The sequence below is a fragment of the Odocoileus virginianus genome, chromosome 10 (assembly GCF_023699985.2).
Source record: "Odocoileus virginianus isolate 20LAN1187 ecotype Illinois chromosome 10, Ovbor_1.2, whole genome shotgun sequence".
Lineage (NCBI taxonomy): Eukaryota > Metazoa > Chordata > Mammalia > Artiodactyla > Cervidae > Odocoileus > Odocoileus virginianus.
The window spans coordinates 21,871,583-21,891,372 of record NC_069683.1 but is presented as its reverse complement, the minus strand read 5'-3'; the positions used below and the strand labels follow the sequence as shown (position 1 = coordinate 21,891,372).

The window sequence follows — 19,790 nt, the reverse complement described above, 5'->3', positions numbered from 1 at the left end:
CACAGGCAGGACTGAATGAGAAATTACACAGACAAGACATAGCGACAGGAAGCAAACTGCAGATGAGGCAGGGTGGGGAGAGAGAATCTGTACTGTGAGATCAGACGGCTGTGGGTCACTGCTGATTGAGGGAAGGAAAAGTCTAAAACTGTTTAATTCCACTGACAGCTTCATATGACAAAGAGGAATCTCTCCAGTTTGGCTTCTAGTTGTTGGTGACATTTTCTATAAACATTTTTATAGAAATATTTGAAATATTTATAGAAAAATATAGAAAAATCTTTTTGGGAGGGAATTCTGGAAAGTCTCTGTTAAAAAAATGCAAAAAGCTGGAGCGAACTCTTGTCCTCCCTATTGTTGCCTGGAATGTGGATGAGATATTTTCTATAAATATTTAATTTTGTTAAGACCCATCTCAGGCTTCCCAGGTGGTGCTAGTGGTAAAGAACCCACCTGCCAATGCAGGAGACATAAGAGATGTGGGTTCGATCCCTGGGCTCAGAAAATCCCATGGAGGAGGGCATGGCAGCCCACTCCAGTATTCTTGCCTGGAGAATCCCATGGACAGAGGAGTCTGATGGGCTACTGTCCATGGGGTCGCAAAGAGTCAGACGCAAGTGAGGTGACTTAGCACGCATGCACACAAGACTCAACTCACTTATGAGTCACGGTGAAAAGAGAATGATCACAGGATGTTTGTATAAAGACATTAGAAGTAGACAGAAAAGGAATGGAAACAACTAATGGCAGACAAAGAATATTCACCAGAAAAACATTGTGAAAGAGTAATAAACAAAAATTATCATCAAACATATCATCATTAATAAGAAAATAATATAATGAAGTAATTGCCTCCAGAAAACAAGGTTCAAAAAAGTGAGATGGTAGAAAGTGATGCTCTGTGACCTGACAGAGCTTTGGGAAGAGATGGAGGAGAGAAGTAAGTTCACCAAAGGATTGAATGCAACACTATAAAGGGAAGACACTGGTGAACATAAGACACAGGAAGAAATGTAAAATACCAGGAGCATTTTTTAAAAGATTAGGACAAAATAATAGATATCGAAGACAGAAAGTCTAAAATACCCATAGCTGGTATTAACAATGAAGATAAATGAGGAAGCTGAACTAATATGTAAAGATAATTTTTAAAATTGAAATTTTAGAATTTAAGAATTAAAGAAAACTAGAATCTATAAGTAGAAAGGTCATATTTTATCCCAGAGAAAAAATTGCCTTGTTGAGAGAAAGAAAAACAAGGCATAGATTAGTATGACAGAGGCTACACTATATATAAATAAGCCAATTTTGTATGCATTGAATATTTCTGAAATTATCTCAAAAAAGTGACAGAAGCGCTTGCCTCTGGAGGGGAGTGTTCTCAGTGGAGACTTAACCAAACATCCATTTTCCTGTTGTATCTCAAAATACAGAATTTCAGCCTTGCCATCTGATATTTACTATTGAGATCAATGGTTCTCAATGGGGCATATCCCTCCTTCTGTGGGAAACATGGCAATATGTGGGGATGTTTTAGTTGTTACAGTTACAACTTGGAGGTAGTGTGAGGGACATGTTCCACTGGTGTCTGGTGGGATGCTAGTAGAGATGCTGCTCAACATCCTACAATATATCAGACAGTCTTCCTTTGTATAACAAAGAATTATCTTTCCCAAGATGTCAACAATGCCAAGGTTATGGAAGCATGGCTTAAATTATGGATGATGAGAGAAACAGAGATAAAATGTGGACTTCTGGGAAGTCTCCTTAAAATAAAGCGGGCATGCCTTTCTTCCTCCTTCCTCAGTCCTGCTGCTTAGAATGTGGATGTGATGTCAGAGACTGGGCAGCCATCTTGGGTCATAAGGAAAAGGGTCACATCCTAAGGACAGTGAAGTGGGCAGGTGGAAGAATTCTGGGTCCCTGATGTGCATTTTTTTCTTCTTTCATTATTCATTTATTTACTGAATGTTAATTTCATGTATACTATGTGCCAGGCACTGTTTCCGACAGTGAAAACATAGCAGAAAACAAAACAAACAAGTGTGTCTTTATGAAACATATTCTGATTTGTTTATAATAAAATAATAGATAAGTAAAGTATAAAGTACGTTGCATATGTGCATGCTAAGCTGCTTCAGTTGTGTTCAACTCTCTGCGACCCTATGGGCTAGAGATTGCCAGGCTCCTCTATCCAGGGGATTTCCCAGGCATGAATACTGGAGTGGGTTGCCATGCCCTCCTCCAGGGGATCTTCACGTTTCAGGGATCAAACCTATGTCTCTTATATCTCCTGTATTGGCAGGCAGGGGCTTCCCTGGTGTCTCAGACAGTAAAGAATCTGCCTGCAAGGCAGAAGACCTAGGTTTGGGAAGATCCCCTGGAGAAGGGAATGGCTACCCACTCCAGCATTCTTGCCTGGAGAATTCCATGGACAGAGGAGTCTGGTGGGCTACATAAAGTCCATGGGGTTGCAAAGAGTCAAGACATATCTGAAAGACTATCACTTTCACTTTCTTTACTACTAGGGCCACTGTGGGTGATAAGTGCTGTGAAGGACTGGAGAACATGGAAGTGGTTAAAAAGTGCCTGTTAGGTGATGTGTTTAATTTTAAATGTGATTATTAGGAAAGGTTCCAGTGAAAAGTAAAGAACTGAAGGAGAGGAAGGAGTAAGTATTATGAATATTTGTAAAGTTTCCAGCAAAAGGAGCAGCAGATAGCCCTGTGGTGGGAGTGAGCTTGGAATGTTGCAGGACCAGCAGGAAGACCAGGGTGTCTGGAGTGGAAGGAACAAGGCGTGAAGAGGGAGGAGTCTGAATTGGAGACGTGATGGGCGAACCCAATGATATAGGCTTTTGGGGCAATTATAGGACTTTGGTCTTTACTTTGAAGGAGATGGGAAACTACTGGAGAATTTTTAGCAGAATAGTGATGCAGTCTGAGTTAACATTTGAGAGGGCGACTCTGGCTGCTGGGATGAATTAAAATGGGAGAAGGGTGCACGAGGAGAAAATGATTGCAAAAAGTCAGGTAGTCAATAATGGCACCTTAGACCAAGGTGATATTGTGAAGGTGGGGAGAAGTTATTTGATTTTTGATATATGTTGAAGGCAGGCCTGGCAGGGTTGACTTGTTGATGAATTCGACACATGGTTTTAGAGATGGGATGGGGAATACATGTAAATCCATGGCTAATTCATTTCAATGTATGACAAAAACCACTGCAATGATGTAAAGTAATTAGCCTCCAACTAATAAAAATAAATGGAAAAAAAAAATAGAGATAGAGAGGAGTCAATGATTACTCCAGGTTTTTAGCTAGAGTGAAGGAATAATAGGATTGCCATGTAGAGAGAGGCAGATGCGGGAGGGGAAGATCTGGTTTTGGATAAGCTATATTAGAGATACTTATTAGAAATATATATTGTGCAGTTGATCTACCTAAAATCACCCCCTTTTTGATCCATAAAAATGGCAATTTTGTATGATTTAAGCTATATAATTCTGAAGTTCAGTGGAAAGGTCTGAGGTGAGTTTCTATATTTTGGAATCATCAGCATTTAGATGTCATTTAAAACCATGAGATTAGATGAGGTCACTGAATAGATAGGACCAGCCTGCTAAACCAAAAACAACACTTTAGCAGAATGGCTCTCTTTCCCAGGCTGGGAAAACATTTTCTTCTGTCTTCTTCAAACCCCCAGAAAGAATGCTGGAATTTTGCATTTGTGAGCATCATCATAGTTAGGTACTGGTGTTTGAATCGCCTCAGGATGGGGTTGGTCTCTGCCTGGCATGTCGCATGAAGTCATGTCCAATTGGCAGAAGAAAGTGACTAATATTGGACTTGCTTCAATTCATTTATTTCCTGCGCTTTTGTAGGCAGTTCTCCCTTTTCATTCTTTCCCTGTTCATCCTCAGTATGAAATAACTTCTTTATGAAATATAACTATATATGGAAAATTGCATAAATTCTAGGTGAATTTTTACCAAGTGAACATAGAATTGTATGTTCATAATTATAATAAATATAATCAGCACACCCAGATCAAAAGTACACATTTTACTAGCATCCCATAAACTTCCCTTAGACTCCTTTTCAGTTGTCACTAGTCCCACAAACATAATAGCTATACTATCAGTTAACACCATAACACAATTTTCCACTGTATGAATTCTGCTATGGATGGCTATTTTCTAGTTTTTGGCAGTAATAAATCATGCTCTTGTTCATGTCTTTCAGTGAAAATGTGTATTCATTTTTGTTGGCTTTCTATATGGGGATGTAATTGCTGGATCACAGGATAGGCACATATTCAATTTTTTAAAAGTGGTTATATCAATGTATCATTTCACTAGCAGTGTATGAGAGTTCTGAATACTCGATACCCTTGGCAACACTTGGCATTTTCAGTGTTTTTCATTTTAGCCACACTGAGATTTTAATTGCTTTTTTTTCCTTTTGATGATTAATGAAGTTGAGCATCCCTTCATATAAATACTGGCTATTTGGATAACCTCTTCTGTGGTGTGCCTGTTGAATTATTTTTGTCCATTTTTCTATTAGGTTATCTGTCTTTTTCTTGCAAACATCTGTTATGTATCATGGATGTGAGTCCTTTATAGGATATATATATACATCTCATAAATATATAATATATATTATATCCTATATATATAAATATATATATCATATATATATAATATTTCTTCCCACTCTGTGCCTTGACTGTTCACTGTCGTAACGGTGTCTTTTGGTGAGCAGAATTTCTTAATTTAAGAAATTAAATTATTCTCCAGGCAAGAATACTGGAGTGGGTTGCCATTTCCTTCTCTAGGGAATCTTCCTGACCCAGGGATCAAACCTGGGTCTCCTGCATTGGCAGGCAGATTCTTTACCATTTGAGCCACCAGGGAAGCCCTCTTAATTTAAACAGCATTCAATTTATGAATTTCTTCCTTATGTTTAGTGTATTTTGTCCTGTTTAAGAGATTTGTTTATCTCAAAGTCATGAAGAAATTATCCTTCATTTTCCCTTAAAAGATGTATATTTTATCGTTCACATTTTCGTTTACAGTCTATCTGAAGCTGACTTTTGTGTATGGTTTGAGTTATGATTCTAACTTCACTTTTTTTTTTATGGGTACCCAAAACATTATTTATTGAAAAGACCACTCTTTCTCTACTCCATTTTGATGTCATCTTTGCCATAAATTGAGTGATCATAGATATGGTGTCTGTTTCCATACTCTACTCCATTAATCTGTTTTTTTTTTAATACTGTACCTCTACTTACACTGTTAATTACTGTAGCCTTATAGTGTCTTGGGATGATAAGTCTTAACAACTGCCAGTATAAGTTTTCCAACTTTGGTCTTCCTTTTCATCATTATCTTGGATAGTCTTGGCCTTTTGTTTACTATGCAAATGAAAAAACTAGATTGTAAAATTCTTAAGAATAAAGGCACCAAGATTTAGATTTAGATTTTGATATAGATTGTTTTAGATTTACATATCAACTTGTGGAGAATTACCAGGTTATCAACATTGGGACGTAAAACCCAAGAACCCGGAATATCACTCAATTTATTTAATCTTATTAAATTTCTCTTAACAACATTTGGTGGTATTGCAGAGAAGAAGCCAATTCTGACTCCAAGTTGGAAACTGTTTCTTTGACTTGCTTTTCAGGGCTTTTGTTATTACAATCATACATAATGGCTTGCTTAAAAGGACTCTGCCCCTCTGCCTGACTGTTAAAGTGCCTTTGTTCAGAACCCTGTCCACCTGTGGATGGTAGGAAGGAAGAAATTAACATATCCCCAGCCTGAGTCTTGCCATTCTAGGAGATGTTTGCAAGATAATGGCCTTTTTGCTTTGCTTCCTCACCTCTCCCTGTCTTTGATCTATTAAAGAACCTGGCATCCAGACCCCAAAAAGATGGTTATTTTGGGGGGCTAGTCTAACATCTTCTGGCTTCCCTCATAGTTCAGTCGGTAAAGAATCTGATTGCAATGCAGTAGGAGACCCTGTTTTGATCCCCGGGTGGGGAAGATCCCTTGGAGGATGAAATGGCAACCCACTCCAGTAGTCTTGCCTGGAGAATCCCATGGACACAGGAGCCTAGCAGGCTACAGTCCATGGGGTCTAAAGAGTCGGGACAGGACTTAGCGACTAGACCACCACCACCAGCCTGCTGTCTTCTAGGTCAGCTGGCTTTTCAAATAAAGTCTTTTTCCTATGGACTTCCCTGGTGGCTTAGATGGTAAAGAATCTGCCTGCAATGCAGGAGACCCTGTTTTGATCCCTGGGTGGGGAGGATCCCCTGGAGGATGGAATGGTAACCCCCTCCAGTATTCTTGCCTGGAGAATCCCACGGATAGAGGAACCTGGTGGCTTCAGACCATGGGGTCACAAAGAGTCGGACAGGACTGAAAGACTAACACTACAACAACGCCTCATGGCTAGGATTCATTGGCCTGTTGTGTGGTGAGCAGAGTGAGCTTGGACTTGGTAACAGTGGTTTTCTTGTATATCTTTTGTTAGATATAGTTTTTGGCATTTGATTCTTTTTATGTTATTGTAAACGGTGCCTATTTGAGAATTTAATTTTCTTCTTTTTGGTTCAATCTCTAGTCCAGAGCCTGAAGCCTCAGAGGGTAGGAATTCATTCTTCTTTTTTTCTGTGGCAGAAAATAAGGGTGAAGGAGAGGGAGAAAGCAATTTACCCAGCAAGATAAAATCTAGAGCCATTTGGGAAATGGACTGAAAAGATGCAGGCTCACATAAGGGCACTTGAAACATCTCCAGAGTGACCACTGTTTGCAAAGTTCCAGACTGGTGGCTGTCTGTGAGATTGTGACCTGTCTTTTAACATGGAGCTGGTTTATTCTAAGAGGACAAAGCAGCTTTTTTGAATGATTCTTAAGTGATGACCAACTCTGAAAGTGTTTTGGACTTTTTTTTTTTTTGGCTTGATTTTCACTTCTTTTGATTTTCTGCCAGAGTTCTACAAACTCCTCAATCAGATTCTGTATCTATCAGTGAGGTCATTTCAGCTTCAGAGACAAATGCCTCTGCCACTCAGCGTAAACCCTTCTCTTCTTCACACTGATAACCTTTATGAAGCATGAGGCTTCACCCTTTCTTCTCTTCATCTCCTGCAGCCAGTTAATTACTTTTAAGCCAACAGATAAAAGAATGGCAATGTACATTAGTCTGTTTCTTTGGGTACAAATCTAACCCCATACTTCAGGGTTTGCGTCATGTTCCTGAGTCAGATTGCCTGTACAAATGTGGCCCAAAAGGGAATAATCAAGATGGGTAATTCAGTTTCTTTAAAAGACTTGAGAAAAGACACTAGTTAGGCAGGGGTACAATATAGTTGCTCAAGTCGTTGAATAAGTTCTTGTTTTTGCTCATGAATGTAATAGATGTATTGATTTTTGCCTCCAAGCATCTAGTCACCCTTCTTCTTTTTGAGTTGTTATTATATTTTTAAAAGTTTTTATTGGAAAAGAAGCATGCCTATTCCTTTTCATATTATATATTTTATGGTTAATGTCTTTGGTCTTCTTTAAGATATCACTGTTTTTGCCAAGGTCATAAAGATTTTCTTCTTTACTTTCTTGTAGAAATTTTGTTGAAATGATTCCACTATTGAGGGATCTTAGTTTCCTGAACAAAGATTGAACCCACGTCCCCTGCATTAGAAGTGTTGAGTCTTAACCACTGGATCACCAGGGAAGTCCCTAATCACCTTCCTTCTTAAAATGGACTCTGTTTCTCTTCTAGGTAACCACTTCTTCACTGTTTGAATGGAGATGACCGAAGCTCTGGCCCCATAGGTAGGCATTTAGCTGCAGTGTGGCTGACCAGAGGTTTGCATTTTCCCTACCATGACTGCTTCAGAAATGAGTGTATCCCTGGTGGCTCAGAGAGGGAAGCATCTGCCTACAATGCGGGAGACCTGGGTTCGATCCCTGGGTCGGGAAGGTCCCCTGGAGAAGGAAATGGCAACCCACTCCAGTATTCTTGCCTGGAAAGTCCCATGGATGGGGGAGCCTGGTAGGCTACAGTCCATAGGGTCACAAAGAGTCAGACACGACTGAGCGACTTCACTTTCACTTTCACTGTCAGAGCTAATGGGTCATGAGGAGGTAATTCTGAGAGTGTTGGTACGGAAGCACACTCTCATTCGTGATGGTGTTGATACTCAGAGATTTTGTTCTGGAAAAGATGGCAGCTTTGAATACTGTATCACCAAGTAGAGCCTGCAACTGAAGCCTGCACGTAGGCAAGCAAAACTGGGAGAGGACAAGATATCAGGCACTTGTGACTTTCTTTGAGCCTCTGAAGTTGAGACACCCTAGACTTTTAAGTTTTGTGAGCCAATGCATTTCCTTTTCTGCTTAAACCAGTTCAGCATTTACTTGTGAATTGTATGTGTGTGTGTCTGTATGTGCAACCAAAATGTTTCTAACTCATATAGTGGCAGTGGAGGAAAAGAAGAAGCTTAGCCATAGATTAGCTTAGCCTTTGTGTAGGATTCCTTTTCATTGACTTGATTCTTGCCCATATTATTCTATTTTGTAAAGGCTAAATGTAGTATAGTGACTTTTAATTCAAATGTAATAACATTTCTAAAATTATCACCTCCTCCAACTTCCTCATTTTCCATTGCCATGGGGTAGGGGACAGAAGTTGAATATAGATCAGAGCTCTTATGTCAGTATAAAAGGATGCCTTCATTGCATGAAGCCAGGTGACAAAATGAACTGAATTCTTGTTTCCATTTTCACATTCATTGTAACCAAACGTAACCTTGGACAGGTCCCTAAATCAGGGTGGGGCTCAGTTTCTTTGTCAAAACACTGGAACTGTCTCTAGGTTATTGTGAGACCCCAATGAGGCTAATGTAGAAATATTACTAATAGGATTTATTCAATTTAGTGTATTATTATTACTTTATTTTCACAGAAGGAAGACTTAGGAATGATTTTGAATATGTCCATGTTTCTAAGTCCTGGAGAAAAAATGTTTCATACTAAATTCTTGCAGTGTTTATGTATATTTCTAATGTAGTTATTAGTATATTTTCTGAAAGGCAGACATTTCATCTGGCTTTGCTTCACTGGGTTTGTCAAACCAACCAGAATGAATTTACATATAGACATTTAGGCAGTTTTTCATCCAATTAATGGCCTATTTGAAAAAAAAAAGAAGAAAGAACTAATGATAGTTTTTAGTGAGCTCCACTGGATACTTACCTAGCATTCATTCTCTCCAACTCATGTTGAATCCCATTTTTGTTTGTATTTCTTTCCCTTCCTCTGCTCCAGAAGGGACCCTGATTTCTAAGATAATTAGCACATGGCATTCCTGTGATAGTATTGGTTAGTCTAAGAGTGGAGGTCCCTGACTGGGAGAGCCTTTTCTTCTTCTCCTGCTGGATGTAGAAAGGCAGGTGTGTAGCTCCAGGAGGCACTGGCCACCATGTTGCTATGAGGAGGGAAAGCAGACCTTTCTGGAAAAGATGGCATCTATTAACACTAGTGGACATTGAGGAGAGCAGAGGGGTAGAGAGAACTTGGGGTTTTAGCGCATCATTATGTTTCTGAGCTTCCAATTATAGGCTTTCTGGCATTTCCTTATTATTTGAGCCAGTTTGAGTTCACATTTTCTGTTACTTTCAGCCAAAGATATTTTCAGTGATGCCATGTATTTTTAGAATCTTTCTGGGAACCCTTGAGATGGAATTACAGCAAAGACTGTGTGTTGGGGTGCCATCTTCCCATATTTGCTAATCTGGAGTCAGTTTTCTTTTCCTTCTTAGGAAGATCAGAACAAAGATGTTAGCAATCACTTGGATCCAGAATTGAGAAGGAATCCATCTTTGACCTATAACTATGCCAATCTATCATTGCCATTTAAAACTTGTCAGCGAATTTTAGAAGGTGCTTATTTCATACGAGGACTACTAGTGGGCAGTCAGACTGGGAGTTCCAGGGACTTGGGTTGCCAGATTTACCAAATGTCCAAGTGGCACTAGTGATAAAGAAGCTGCCTGCCAGTGCAGGAGACTTAAGAGATGTGAGTTCAATCCTTGGGTCAGGAAGATCCTCTGGAGCAGGGCGTGGCAACTCACTCCAATATTCTTCCCTGGAGAATCCCATGGACAGAGGAGCTTGGCAGGGTATAGTCCATAGGTTTGCAAAGAGTCAGACACAATTGAAGTGACTTAGCATGCAGCACCCAGCAAAACTTAAATTTCAGATAAATAATGCATATTTTTAAATGTAAGTATGTTCCACACAGTATTTGGCACATACTCATACTAAAAAATTATTTGTTGCTTGTAAAAAATTCAGAACTCTGCAACGTCAATGGCTAAAGCATTTTAAAATCTATACATATAAGTGAGAAAATGAAATTATAGGCTAAAGGGAAAATCTTACTCTCTTCAAACTTGTCTCTAAATGTATACTGGCTAAATGCATATCAGTGTTACCTAAATTTGAAATAGTCTTAAATAAGGTGATGACTAAGACACATTTATAAAATGAATCTTTAAGACTTTTAGATACTGGGTGAAGGAGATATTTTTCACAGGGTCTCACATATCACACTACACATATAACCTTTTTACTATAATTTTGAGTAAAATGGGCTCTGAGCTTAGAGCAATTATTCTTTCTTTCCAGACAAATGTGAGTCTCAGCTAAATTGCTTGATGTATATTGAAGGGCCAAGTCAGGGAATTCCAATCAGTCAACAAGTACAAAGGGAGTGAGTGGGATGCAAAGGGGAAACAGAATCAGGAGTCAGGACACAGGATGTTGGACAGAAATAGTAGGGAATGTAGCAGGGATGATGCTGGGTGCTTGCTGAAAATCTGGGCACAGCATCCAGATATCTAAGTCATCTTTTAGGTCATTCATATAGAATATGATTTTTTTTCTAGGATGCCATTTAGGGTAGAGCATCAGAAAGAACATTATTATACTCAGAATTCCCAGTAATTGTGCCTATTCCTTTCTAAGATAACATCTTAAGTACATCTCTTCCCGTTTCAGAGTTTGCGCAGAGGCCCTACAAGGTGAGAAAAATGCAATTAGATGCAGGTAAAATGTTGTCATAAAATGATGTGCTGGGCTGTTGATGAAGGGCATGCCAGTGAGAGCACAAGGGGTTTTTCAGCACCGGTGACCGCCCGTCCACGTCTAGCCCACACAAGAGGTCGGAGAGAGCAGTCAGGGCTGTGTCTTTCCTGCACCATGCTCGAGGAGGCTGGGCGTTGCTTCTCTTCACCTTAAGCCCAGGGAAAGGGGCTTCAAGGGGAACTCTTGGAAAGCTTGACATGTGATCTCTGGAATTTACAAAGCGTAAGACTCCTATTGAGCAGAGATCAGAGGGGAACTTCTTTGAGTGATGCTGTGAGCTTGGCTGCATGGGGAGTGAGCTGCATGGGGTAAAGATGCCTGGCTTGAAGTAAGGAGCCAGCCTGTGTGTGTGTGTGTATGTGTTTGTGTGTACGCGTGTGCATATATGTGTGTTCCAAAGACTTCCTCTCAAAAAGACTTCTGGGAAAGACAAAAAGACAGTGCTGCAGGGAGTCCTTGTGGGGTGGGCGGATGGAGAAGAGCCACGCGAAGTTTCCCAGCTGGAGGATTTCTGAAAAACCTGTTAAGCTGACCCATGGAAGAAACTGCTCCACATGCCAGGGGACCCAATATCAAGTTACAATGGTCCCTCTGGGCTTCCCTTGTGGCTCAGCTGGTAAAGAATCTGCCTGCCATGCGGGAGACCTGGGTTCGATCGCTGGATTGGGAAGATCCCCTGGAGGAGGGAAAGGCTACCCACTCCGGTATCCTGGCCTGGAGAATTCCATGCACTGTATAGTCTATGGGGTCTCAAAGAGTCAGGCATGACTGAGCGACTTTCACTTTCACTATGCCTACTGGGCCCTTTCCTTCTTCACCTCTCTCCCTCTGAGCCAGCGCCCAGACAGCCAGAAACCATTTCTAGAAACACGTGGAGTGGGGAGGAGTTGGGGAGGGGGGCAGAGGGATGAAGGTGGCCAACCATGCCCCTGCCCTCACTGCAGGCTCTGAGTCTGAAGCTGGGGGCACCAAGAGGGGAGGCATTTTCCCTTGAGGGAATTTCATTGAGTTTTGGTGATTATATTGGATAAGCTGTTTTAATGACTGAAGTGAAATTGTTCTTGACCTGAGGAGACTGGGAAGCCCAGGGGTCGGCTTGACTACTGTCCCAGGCTGGGGGTAAGGGATTCAGAAAGAATTGAGCTGGACAGAGGGGAAAGACTCAAGTTGTTTTATGATACCATATCCCCCATTCAGTACGGTGATTACATTGGCAAATTTTATATTCCTCCTTGTAACAATGCTCTGAAGACGAGATATTTGCCAGAATTCTTAAAGAAGGATTTAGGTCAACCTCTTTGCAGTCTGTGGGTCTCCATGGGATCTCCGAATCCTTTCTGCTTCTTCTCCATTGATGGGAAAATGTATAATAAGCATAATCCTATAAACCAGAGCTTGGAAAAGACAATATTTTTTATTTCTAAATTTGGCTGTTAAAGAAAAAATGTGTAATATTCCTTATAAAGATTTGATCAACAAGGACATGTAAAGTGTGTGGTCTGGGTTTGAAAAAAATAAAGCACAATCACCTACATTTTCTATATCATATCAGGCAGTAAGAATTGATATTCTCAATCATAACCACAGGATACTACAGGATCATGAATCTTAGACATAAATTCTTTTCAAAAGTCTCTCATTCCCATTACTGGAGTAGTCCAGATCACCATGATCTTGAATTTGAATTCTCTGGTAGCCTCCTAATTGGTTCTCTTTCTTCCAGTTTTGTCTTCCTCTAATCCTTTTTTGATACAATAGCCAGAGTGAAGGAAGTTACATGCTTACTCTTGCGGAGTTGTATTAACTAAGGAACTGCTTATTCTTGCGGAGTTGTATTAACTAAGGAACTGCTTATTGCAGAGTCGTACTCATTGCTGATGCTCAAGAGATGCTCATTCTATTGCTGCAGTCACATCTACTACTGCCTATTTGTCCTGTAATGACAATGGCTATCACCAAACCTGCTGTCATCACCATCACCATTATCATCACCACCACCATCACCACCACCATCGCTATCATTCATTGTCATCATTATCATCATCATCATTTCCTTCCACATCCTGAGTCTTGTTAGGATCAAATATAAACTCTTTAAGGGCTTTCAGAGTCCATTATCATCTTACCCCTGCTTATTTTTCAGGATTCATCTCTTACCACTTGTCTCCTTGCATGTTACACTCCAAACAAATTAAACTCCGTCCTTCAGAAATTTCCCATTCTCTTTCAGTTTCATATTTTGGCACATGCAATTCCTTCTACATTGAGCATTCTTATTCTTCACAAATTGAATTGCCCTTTAATGGATGTTTAATGAATGAATGAATGAGCAATCCCCAATAGTATGAAATAAGGATGACTCTGTTATGATGTTGGTGTGGTATTACAGGATTCAATATAGAGAATATAGTCTTACTCATCTTTATTTATTATTTATTTTTGACTGTGCTGAGTCTTCTTTGCAGTGTGCAGGCTTCTCATTGTGGAGCACAGGCTGTAGGCATGCGGGCTTCAGTAGTTGCAGCTCGAGGATTCTAGAACACAGGCTCAGTAGTTGTGGCTCACGGATTTTGTTGCTTCACAGCATGTGGAATCTTCCGGGACCAGGGATCGAACTCGTGTCCCCTGCATTGGCTGGCAGACTCTCAACCACTGTATCACCAGGGAAGTCTAGTCTTACTCATCTTTATACCCCCATATTTCAGTGCCATTTTATTTCCCATAGCTAAGTTTTCTCATAGCTCTCATAAAGAAGTGGGACAGGATAATCTCTAAGGAAAACATGCAGCTTCAGAGGACCTGTGTCAGTTTGAGGTCAGGCATTTTGGTTGAAACTGTCATATTATTTTCTGGACATATTGACAGTTCATTCTAAGGGCAATTCTTATTGTTGATATTATAAAACAACACCATTACTTAGCCTTTATCTTTTTATGGTTGTTTCTGCAGCACTGAAAACATTGCTTAGCATATAGTAGGTGCCTAATAAATATTCACTGATTGCAGGGATGAGCTACTCAGTATTGAGAATCTTTAGTGTTATCCTGTGTTGGGGCTTTACATATATCATCTCATTTAATCCACACAAAAACTCTAAAAGGCAGGCATGTTCCTACCCACTTTAGGGATCATGAAACTGGGACTAATTGGGGCTCAGGAAGCAGCCCAAGTTTTCATAGTTAACAGCTGGCAGAACCAGGATTCAACTTAATTTGGACTCTTTCTGAAGTGTGTGGTCTTTCTGCAGTGTCGTGCTGCCTAATTTTTCACTCCCTGATAATCTTTAAAGTTGGGCCAGCTTCCTCATGGTATTTCAAATATGGTGTATTTTTGTGTGAGGGATGATAGCAGGGAGAAGGATGTACGAAGTAATAACCATCATCATGGTAGAGGTTCTATTGGAATGTAAAGAGATTTACTTAAAAAAAAGATGAACCCTAAATAAAGATAATGAAGATTTAATCTAGCTGAATAACTATGAAATCTCTTTAATGCTATGATGTTAATAGGGATAACTCAGATTCTCCCAGAATAAATGAATCCCACATATTTCTTCTGCCTATACAAAGAGGTCAAGCAGGCAATTGTAGACGTTCCTTATGAGCAAGCTTACAGCACGGCTACCACCCTCTTTCCATCTCCTCTCCTGTTATTGGCCAGTCTGATCAGAACCTGAGTGCTCGGGATTTTCTCTTATTCCTTTCCATTTTATGATACTGTTTTTATCCTGTAGTTTATGGCTCCCCTTGTACCTGCCAAGCAAACTGGCAGAATTTAGCTGCTCCTCCACTCTGATGAATTTGAAGCCTTTTGAATTTTGCTGCAAGCTTTCTAATGATTTGCTCACAATGGAATGCTTAAAAAAAAAAAGAATTTAAAAAGTTTTACTTTTTAAAAATGTGGTAACTGGAAATATTTAAATTATACATACAGCTCACATTGCATTTCTTTTTAAAAAATTTATTGGAGCATAGTTGCTTTATAATGTTGTGTTAGTTTCTGTTGTAAAATAAAGGGAATCAGCTGCATATATAAATACATCCCTTCCCTCTTGGACCTCCCTCCCAACTCCATCCCCCGACCTCACCCCCCTAGATCACTACAGAGCCTGGAGCTGGGTTCCCTGTGTTGTAATGCAGGTTCCCACCACTCATCTATCTTACCCGTGGTGGTGAGTATGTGTGTGTGTTAGTCATTGAGTCTGTCTGACTCTTTGTGACCTAGGGACTGTAGCCCACCGGCTCCTCTGTCTATGGAATTCTCCAGGCAAGAATACTGGAGTGGATTGCCATGCCCTTCTCCAGGCGAATCTTCCCAACCCAGGGATTGAACCTGGGTCTCTCACATTGCAGACAGATTCTTTACTGCCTGAGCCACAAGGAAGGTCCTGGTGGTGTATATACATCAATTCGAACCTCCGGATTCATCACCACCTTTTCCCCACCAGTGTCCACACATCTCTTCTCTACGTGGGTGTCTCCATTCCTGCCCTGCTGTTTTCTAGAGTCCACGTATTTGTGGAATTCCACATATTCCATATATTTTCTAGATTCCACGATATTTGTTTTTCTCTTTCTGACTTTACTCTATACAGCAGACTCTGGGTCCATCAACATCTCTACAAATTACCCAACTTCATTCTTTTATGTGGCAGAGTAATATCCTACTACTCACGTGTGCTGCGTCTTCTTTATCCATTCATCTGATGATGGGCATATAGGTTGTTTCATCACGTTGGATTTCTCCTGTATGTCACTGACCTGGACCCTGGGTCAGCAGCATCTCTTGGACCTACCAAGAGATGCAATAGCCCATGCACTGTTTCTCAAAGGTGCAAAAGCCCCCTGTATCTCTGCTTCAGTGCCTTTGCTTATGCTGTTGCCCTTCACTGCTCAGATTGCCCCTCTTACTCACATGCTGAAATCCTGTCCCTTTTTAAGGCCCAACTCAAATATGATATTTGGAAACATTTGTAATGCCTCCCCTCAGATTTTCCATGGCAACTTAGGAGAGTGCCTGTTTGGAACATCTAATTTAGGGCTGACCAAGCCCTGGCAATCGTGCCACCACTGCCATCTTTGTTCCTGGCAGGCATTGCTAAGCTATCAATGTGCTATCCTGCTGACCCTGATCTGTTTATGAGAATCCTCAGGACAGCTCTCTAGGCAGCAACCCCCAAAGAGTCAGAGGAGAGGCGTGGTTTGAAATGTCAAAGTGCATTCAGAGGCCAGTCACCCCAGAGGTCTAACATGAACCCTGTCAAGAATTTCTGTTCAAGTAGAGTTCTCAGGGAAAGATCCAACATCATTGCTCTCAAGAGAGAATCACTGTGGGGCATCGTATGCTTGCACAGTATCTTTTTCTTTCTTCTGATAGCCTAAGTAATTGTTTTCTGGTAGCTTTGCCATTCTCTGCATCTTTCCTTAAGTGTTTCTGCAAGCCTGCTGATAATATAAAATTTTGGCAAACTGACTCCTTCAAAGAAGATTGTTTGCTAAGGACCCTGGCCAAGGACACTGTGGGGATGTTGTGAATAATTGAATACTTCATGAGGAGATGAGACTCGTGGATAGTACAAACATAGGCAATCTCTGCTGTTCCCTTGTCATGAAGGTTGTTTAGGTGATGGGAAGGGTTAGAACTGAGGAAGTCTGGAGGAGAGAAGAGTTTTGTGGAAGTTCCTTTTCACAGTAGGTTTGGGCATTATTTATCTCTTCCTGTGGAGCAAGTGTGATGTGGTTAACATAATTTCCCACCTTTTCTGAGCTCACATTCACTGTCACCCTCTGGGGCTTTAAGGTGTTACAGCTCCTGAGTGCTGGTACAGGCAACAGAAACCTATTTATGACTCTTTTATAATTCTTATTCATCCTACAGTATAGGGAACACATGAAGGCAAAATGTATATGTATGCAATTACAGTGTGTTATTGTGTGTGTGATTTTAGTTGAGTGACACAAAGGCAAAGATATACCAGGTACTTTGGCTGAGCACCACTGCCAAGACCCTCAATGCAGATAACAACATATAATTTGATCTCAGGGAATTTGAAATCAGTTGGTGACAAGCCCAAGACTTATTTTAATTACTAAAGAATTAAATAACACAATGAGATATCAAGAGAACAGATAACACTAGCAAACAGTTGTGTGGCCAAACACATTTTGCAGATACTGAGTTCAAAGGTTCATCAGAGAGAAAGATCCCTGGGGGGAGATTTTAATATGAGTATGTCCTTCTTCAGGTTTCCATGCCAGAGGGACCCCTCATAAGTGAAGCAGCATTGTAGTAACAAATTGGAGCCCTTGGCCAACATCTACATCAGAATTACTAAATTCCCAGTGTGCTGAATGCTTTAAAACCCAGTGAGAGAGAGTTGGCTCTCGATTTACAGGGTTGATGGAGACTAATGGGAAGAGAGAACAGTCTCTTTTGATCAGAGAAGTATTTTTTTTTTGGCAGATGGAGAAGAGGAGAAACCAGGCTAACTCCAGGGACTAGATACACGACTGCTCCTCCTCCTGCTTTTTAACTTAACTCTGGCTTCTTCAGAGGAAAGGCCTTTTCCTCTGCTTACATTGTCAACAATTCTAGCCAAAAGAAGATCTTCCATTCATATATTCATATTGGATCTGTGATAATGCAGAACAGAGGAGTTCCCTCAGTGTAGTAAGATCTGCGATGCCAGAGAAGGGAGGAAACTGATCTCTTTGGCGATATTAAGTGCCCTCCTATGAAATGTTTCTTCTGCTATTGTAACCGAACTGACAAAGGACAGTGCCAGGACATGCATAAGAAAACTCAGTAATTAATCTTTGGAGACACCTATGCAATGGATCCAATTCAAGATAAGGTATTTCTTGGCATTTTAACACTGCTTAAAATTGGCATCAGAAAATGACCTCTTGATGGTAAGGAAGGTGCATAGTGTTAGCATGAGCTGGTCTTCTTTTGTGTATTTGCCTTGGTCTGTTTTGTTTTGCTTCTTTTTTCTTCAGTTTAATTCATGTTAGTTTTTTTCAGCACTGAACCTGAGCTGAAAGGTGACTGAACATGGAAGTTATGAACATTCCCAACAGTAGGTATGGATGTCCAGATACCCAGCCAAGGTTTTTCTAAAGATAATGTTAGTCGCTGTCATGTCCGACTCTTTGGGATCCCATGGGTTGTAGCCTGCCAGGCTCCTCTGTCCATGGAATTCTTCAGGCAAGAATACTGGAGTGGGTTGCCATTCCCTTCTCCAAGGTATCTTCCTTACCCAGGGATTGAACCTGAGTCCCCCACTTTGCAGGCAGATTCTTTACCATCTGAGTCACCTGGGAAGCAGAGTTGTTCTAGGTTTCCAAATCACAGAAAAATCATGAAATTCTGTGTGAGCTCCTGGAGAAAGACTTGACTGTGAGTTCAGGTTTTTGTTTGTACAAACCACTTAGTTTCTCTACACTGCAGAATTGGCCTCCATAAAACAGTGATAGCCATCATTTGCTGCTGCTGCTGCTAAGTCGCTTCAGTCGTGTCTGACTCTGTGCGACCCCATAGACTGCAGCCCACCAGGCTCCCCCGTCCCTGGGATTCTCCAGGCAAGAACACTGGAGTGGGTTGCCATTTCCTTCTCCAATGTGTGAAAGTGAAAATTGAAAGTGAAGTCATTCAGTTGTGTCCGACTCTTCCGCGACCCCATGGACTGTAGCCTACCAGGCTCCTCCATCCATGGGATTCTCCAGGCAAGAGGACTGGAGTGGGTGCCATTTCCTTCTCCAATAGCCATCATTTAGAGAGCACTTATTAAGTGCTAAGCACAGCATTCTAAGCATTTTATACACATTACCTTGATCCATCTCCAAAATAACCCCACGAGCCGGGTTCAATTGTCACTGTTTTAGAGACAAGGAGCTGAGAGTTAGCAAGACTCAGTGTTTACTCAAGGAGGTGAGGAACAGAGCCAGGGGATCTGACTTCAAATCCAAACCTTCCTCTGCCGTGTTATTCTGTTTCTACTAGAGAACTTCTCAGCTCCCTTTCCACAATAAAATATGAACGTGAACGTGTTAGTTACTCAGTCATGTCTGACTCTTTGCAACCCCATGGACTACGGCCCACTAGGCACCTCTGTCCATGGGATTCTCCAGGCAAGAAGACTGGAGTGGGTTGCCACTCCCATCTGTGGGGGATCTTCCTGTCTCCGGATCGAATCCTGGTCTCCTGCATGCCAGAAGATTCTTTACCTTCTGAGACATAAGAGAAGACTTTGCCCCAATAAATGCCAGTGATTCTGTGGGCACTTGTTGTGCTAATTAGTGACAGGAAGTTCACTTCAGAGCCATGAGTTCTGAGGGAGAGTCTTGTCTAATTTGGTCTCACCTTTTATTTTCCTTTGAGTTCTTCTAATGGATGTGGCATAAGAAGACACATAGTCCCACTAATAGAAATATTTATGTATGCTTCAAAGTTTAAAAAAACCAAATTTTGTGGGCACAGGATTTTCCATTTAATCTTTATCATAGACTATTAAGGTAGGAAATGAACAGAGTTAATGTTGTTGTCCTCATTTTTTCAGGGCCTTAGAGAGTGAAGACATTCAGCTCATGTTACTCATCTAGTAAGTTCTGGAGCCAGGACTGGAAT

General features: G+C 40.9%; 1 long non-coding RNA gene across 1 annotated transcript in view; it reads left to right on the top strand.

Annotated features, from left to right (window-relative positions):
• The first annotated feature begins 7,795 nt into the window (after positions 1 to 7,795).
• LOC139037010 (uncharacterized) overlaps positions 7,796 to 19,790 on the top strand; it is a 41,663-nt gene continuing 29,668 nt past the window's right edge. Inside the window, exon 1 of the long non-coding RNA XR_011489789.1 lies at positions 7,796 to 7,850. This is a non-coding gene — a long non-coding RNA (uncharacterized lncRNA). The remainder of the gene's footprint in view (positions 7,851 to 19,790) is intronic.